Source organism: Motacilla alba, unplaced genomic scaffold (genome assembly GCF_015832195.1).
Source record: "Motacilla alba alba isolate MOTALB_02 unplaced genomic scaffold, Motacilla_alba_V1.0_pri HiC_scaffold_31, whole genome shotgun sequence".
NCBI lineage: Eukaryota > Metazoa > Chordata > Aves > Passeriformes > Motacillidae > Motacilla > Motacilla alba.
The window spans coordinates 350,953-355,952 of NW_024037405.1; the positions used below are offsets into that span (position 1 = coordinate 350,953).

At 66.2% G+C, this 5,000-nt stretch overlaps 1 pseudogene; it reads left to right on the forward strand.

The window, feature by feature from the left end:
- The first annotated feature begins 1,424 nt into the window (after positions 1-1,424).
- On the forward strand, positions 1,425-1,542 carry LOC119696532 (annotated as a pseudogene).
- Positions 1,543-5,000: the final 3,458 nt, after the last annotated feature.

The following is a 5,000-nucleotide window of genomic DNA, read 5'->3' on the forward strand; positions in this document are numbered from 1 at the left end:
CCCGGCCTCGGCGGAGAGGCCGTGGCGCGCGGTCGGCCGCGGGGCCGACCCGCTCGCCTCGACGGTAACGGGCGACGCCGGCAGAGAGCGCGCGCTCTCTGCCCTTCCTCAGCCGCGGGGTTGCGGCCGCCGGTGCCCGCCGCGCCCTCCCCTCGGCCGCCGCCGCGGTCTGGCGGGCGGCGCCGCGTCCGGCGCGGCCGCGCCTCTTCCCTCGACGGCCTTTCCTCCTCCTCGAACGCACCGTCGGCGCCGGCCATCCGGCCGTCCCCTCTGGCTCGACCGCCCTGCCCGCCCGGGGGGCGAGCGCTCGGCGGGCCCTCCGTCGGCGGAGGCCCGCGAGCGCGGGCGACCCCGTGCCGAGCGGCGGCGGCGCCGCTCGACGGGTGTCCCCCTCTGCGGGGACGGTCGGCCGGAAGGCACCCGCCGTGGCCGGCGGCGGTCCCGGCCCGGGACCCTGCCCGTCGCGTCCCCGTCGCCCTTCCCGGCCGCGTGTGGGCCGAAAGGGAGGCGTGCGGGCGGCCGCGGGGGCGCTTCCCCCGCCCGGTCTCCGCGTGGAAACGAGGAGAGCGGGCGTGTCCCCCCGGCTCTGCGCCGTACGCCTCCCGCCGGGCGCGAGCCCGGGGAAAGGGAGCCCGACGGTGCGAGGCGGCGGCGGCGGTCCCGGGAGTGCGGCCCCGGCGGCGGTGGGCCTGCCGTCCGGCAGGCCTCGGGCGCTCGCGACGCCGGCTCGGGTCTCGGCGGCGTCCGCCTCCGGCCCCGGCGGCGGAGCGCGTCCGCCAGACGCTCGCCTGCCCGGCGGGAGCGGTCCCGCGGGGGGGCCGCGCCGGCGGGGCGGTCGTCGTCGCGTGTCGTCTCGAGCGTGGGAAGGCCGCTGGGGAGAAGAGAGCCGGTCGCGCCGTGGCGCGGCGGCGCTCCGCGAGCCCCGCGGAGCGGCCGAGGAGAGAGGCCAGCGCGCGCGGGGTCCGACGGCCGTGCCCCGCGGCCGCGTGCGTGTGTGTGTGTGTCGTCCCGTGAAAAGCGAGGGCCGGGCGGGCCGCCGTGCCCCCGCGGTCCGGCGCGCGCCGCGCGGCCCTCCGCGCGGAGGCCGGGTCGAGCCCGGGCGCCTGGGCCGCCTCCGAAGGCCGGCACACGAGGCGGCGTCTCCCCTTGCGGGGGGAGGCGGTCGGGGGCGCGGGTCCCCCCGCCTTTTCACCGACCTTCGGAGCGTTGTGGGTGTCTCAGATAGATTTTTTTTTTTTCCCTCCTCCTCCTCTTCCGTCTCACGTGTGTGCTGGTACGGTCGTAGCCAGGCCGCGCGCCCGCGCGTCCTCGGCGAAAGAGAAAAAGGGGGCCGCTTCACGCGAGCGGTCCCGGCCCCTCCGCGCGCGCGGGGTCGGTGCCGAAAGCCAGACAAATAAAAAAAAAAACAAAAAAGAAAAAGAAAAAAGAAGAACGCAGCTAGCTGCGAGAATTAATGTGAATTGCAGGACACATTGATCATCGACACTTCGAACGCACTTGCGGCCCCGGGTTCCTCCCGGGGCTACGCCTGTCTGAGCGTCGCTTGACGATCAATCGCCGTCCGGGGGGCCGCCCCGGCGGCGCGGCTGGGGTCGCCTCGCAGGCCCGTTGCCCGCGATCGGCGGTGGCGGCGGCGGCGGTCGTCGTCGTCGTCGGCCGCGCAGGGCCTTCGTCCCCCTAAATGCAGACTCGGGGAGCGCTCCGTAGCTCCCCGCTCCCGGAGCGAGCCGCTGGGGCGGAGCTCGTCCTCGCCGGAGCCGCGCCGCGGTGCGGCGGCGGCGGCCGGGGGAGAGCGAGCGACGGCGTGGCAAACGCCGCCGAGGGCCGAGAGAGAAGAGAGAGAGAGGGCGAGAGGGAGGCGAGGCGCGGGCCTCGCCCCCGGCCTCTTCCCCACGCGGGCGGCTGTCTGCGGGTGGGTACCGCGCGGGTACCGTGCCGTGCTGCCGCGCGCGTGCGAGGCGAGAGCGCCGGGGACGGGGGTGTGACCCCCTCCTCCTTCCCCTGCCCTTTCCCCCCCGCTCTGTCGTGGTCTCGGGGGCGCTAAGGGCGCCGTCGCTGTTCCGTCTCTCCCCTGCCGAGGCCGTCGCGCGCCGCCCGGCCGGTCCCTTCCGAGGCCGTCTCTGCCGCGCTCCCTTTTCGGTTCTCGTCTCCGGGATGGGGCGTCCGTCTCCCGCGTCCGCTCCCTCTGGCTCTCCCTCGTTCTCGTCCCCCCGGCGCCCGCCGGGGTGGGGGGAAAAGAAACCGAACGAAAAGGGAAGGGAGGGTTTCGCGGCGAGTTGAGGCGCGGGGGGCAGAGCAAAAGCCGGCCGTCGTCCGTGGGCCCGTCGTCGTCGCCGGCGCGGCGCTTCTCCGGGAAGCGGCGCGGGGGCGGCGCGGGGGGACGCACGGCGCGGCGCGCCGCGCAGCTTTGGGCTTGCGACCTCAGATCAGACGTGGCGACCCGCTGAATTTAAGCATATTAGTCAGCGGAGGAAAAGAAACTAACGAGGATTCCCTCAGTAACGGCGAGCGAAGAGGGAAAAGCCCAGCGCCGAATCCCCGCCCCGCGGTGGGGCGCGGGACATGTGGCGTACAGAAGCCCCCCTCCCCGGCGGCGCTCTCGGGGGACCCAAGTCCTTGTGATCGAGGCCGCAGCCCGCGGACGGTGTGAGGCCGGTAGCGGCCCCCCGGCGCGCCGGGCCCGGGGCTTCTCGGAGTCGGGTTGCTTGGGAATGCAGCCCAAAGCGGGTGGTAAACTCCATCTAAGGCTAAATACCGGCACGAGACCGATAGCCAACAAGTACCGTAAGGGAAAGTTGAAAAGAACTTTGAAGAGAGAGTTCAAGAGGGCGTGAAACCGTTAAGAGGTAAACGGGTGGGGCCCGCGCAGTCCGCCCGGAGGATTCAACCCGGCGAGTTGCGGTCGGCCGGCGCGGGTTCGGCGGATCCTCGCCTCCGCCTCCCCTCCGTCCCCCGGGCGAACCTCGTCCGCGGGGGCGGGCCGGGGGGGGCGGGCCGGTGCGGGGACCGCCGCCCGGCCGGCGGCCGGCCCTGGCCGGGCGCATTTCCTCCGCGGCGGTGCGCCGCGACCGGCTCCGGGTCGGCTGGGAAGGCCTCCGGCGGGCAGGTGGCCCGGCGCCGCGCGAGCGGCCGCCGGGTGTTACAGCCCCCGGGCAGCAGGTCTCGCCGAATCCCGGGGCCGAGGGAGAGGACCGCCGCAGCGGTGTTCCAGGGGCCGTTGTCGAGCGGGAGCAGCTATGACTTGCCTGAGGCGGCTTGGGAAGTATAGTTGCGACCTGGGCTTTGCTGCAGAGATCGAACCTCTCCACGTGTCGCCAGCGGTCGTCCTGCGCGGGACGATCTAGCCGATCTCTGCCCCAGGTATGTACGGAGCCGCCGGGACTCACCAGCCCGGCGGACTCCTTCCAAATCGTGGTGAAACAAATTTCTCGGCAAAAGCCTCCTGGCTTCTTGCCTGAAACCTGGCCCCCCGGTTTCAAAAGCAGGGGTAAAGAGTTCGGTAGTGGACTGACCACCCACTCCGTTCTCGTTCTCGAATGTGGTCCCAATTCGATGGTCCAAAATCCGAATTTTCCGTTTTTTGGGGGGGGGGTCTGGGGACCACCGGTACGCCTGTCCAGGGTATCGGTCGGCACTCAGACTTCCTACTCCGACTGGGTAGACCTGTTGTCTCGGAACGTTCGGGACACTAAGTCTCAAGGGGTAGACCTGGTGTCCCTATTTCCCAGATACCGGGTAGACCTGTTGCCTGAAAGAAGCCAGGTAGACCTGGTGTCTCAAAACTTGTCATCTAAATTTACCAATTTGGCTGAGAACGAATCAGATCTACTGGTGAATTTCTCTTTGGAACTTTATAGATCAGACCTGCATGTGCATGTGCATGAACATGAGAGCGTTAAAAGTCACTTTTCGGTGAATTGGGAGGTTTTGGATGGGTTGCCTGAGGTGTATGAACAGCTTGCACCACAAACGGGTGTGGGAGAAACTTTAGATTCTAGGCTCCCACAAGACTGTGATCCGGTGGTGATCGAGGAGGGAATCGGCGAAAAGGTCGGGGAAAACTCGCCAAAAACATCGCCCCCAGCGCCGGAGAAACCTTCTCAAGGGGAACAGGCACCAGAGGGCACTGTGAGAGTGACTATTCCTGACAAAAATCCGACTTGTCCTTGCTGTAGTACCCGGGCGAACTCGGTACTGAATCTGATCGAGCATCTAAAAAGGTCACACGGGAAAAAGAGGGTCTGTTTTCAATGTATTAAATGCGGGAGGGAAAGTAATAACTATCACAGTGTTGTTTGCCATTTTGCTAAATGCAGGGGTCCAGTACTTGAAAATTCAGCTCCAGCGGGGGAGTGGATCTGTGAGGTATGCGGCAGAGACTTCAAAACTAAAATTGGCCTGGGACAACACAAACGATTAGCACACCCATTAATAAGAAATCAAGAGAGAATTGCTGCTTCCCAGCCGAAGGAAACATCTAACCGAGGTGCCCACAAAAGATGTTGGACCAAGGAGGAAGAAGAATTACTGATAAAATTGGAAGCACAGTTTGAGGGAAACAGAAATATTAATAAGCTTATCGCCGAGCAGATACCAACCAAGACAGCTAAACAAATCAGCGACAAAAGGAGGCTGCTGCCCAGGAAGCCGACAGAGGAAGCAGACAAGGAACCCGGGGTGTACAGTCGCACCAGGGGAGCAACGACGAGCGTGGGAACAGGGAAGAACCATCAGATTCAGGCAGAGACCGCTGATAACGAACCACCAGGGGGACGAACCGCCCGAGGGAGAACAATAGATAAGATAAGACAGCACCCTGATAAGAGCAACGGTCGCAAAGCTTCCACCAATCAGCAGATGGCAGAGCAGCTGCAGGCTCACTACCAGAAGACAATCAAAGAACTCTTATCAGCTGGAACAATTAACGCCTTTCCCAGAGCGTTCCAACAAATAACAGATGGTCGAGAAACGCAATTGATGATTAATCAAACATCACAAGA